Source organism: Terrapene carolina, unplaced genomic scaffold (assembly GCF_002925995.2).
Source record: "Terrapene carolina triunguis isolate 2854851 unplaced genomic scaffold, T_m_triunguis-2.0 Scaffold67, whole genome shotgun sequence".
In the NCBI taxonomy this organism is placed as follows: domain Eukaryota; kingdom Metazoa; phylum Chordata; order Testudines; family Emydidae; genus Terrapene; species Terrapene triunguis.
In genome coordinates, this window is record NW_020664418.1 from 2,266,144 (window position 1) to 2,266,606 (window position 463).

The window sequence follows — 463 nt, forward strand, 5'->3', positions numbered from 1 at the left end:
CATCCCTCCCCCGTCCCTTTGGGAAATGCACCCCACACAGGAGAGCTGAATCCTGGACATTGCTGACACTTTCCCCTCCAGACCCAGTGTTTAGCTTGAGCCCAGCCTCCCCCAGGCCAGCCCCTCCTTTTTCAATTTCCTAGAACCTCCAAGAACCCAAGTGCCTGTGAAGCAGAAAGTTTCCTGTTCTCACCCTTTGCAAAGGAGCTGGAGATGAGGCACTCTCCCACCCACATATACCCTCCTAGCCCCTTCTCTGTTTGCCATACCCTCCCTTTTCTCAGCTGAGCTTTCCTGCTGGCATCCCCCCTCTCCTAAAACATTTTGGCCCACTCTCCTCTGCCATCCTCCTCCCCTTTCAGCTCGTTGGCCTGACTTGGTTCTGTTCCTCTCCAAATACACGTTTGACATTGTTTTCCTCCTGTATTTCCTTTGCATTTCCCCTCTGCCTTTTCTTGCAATG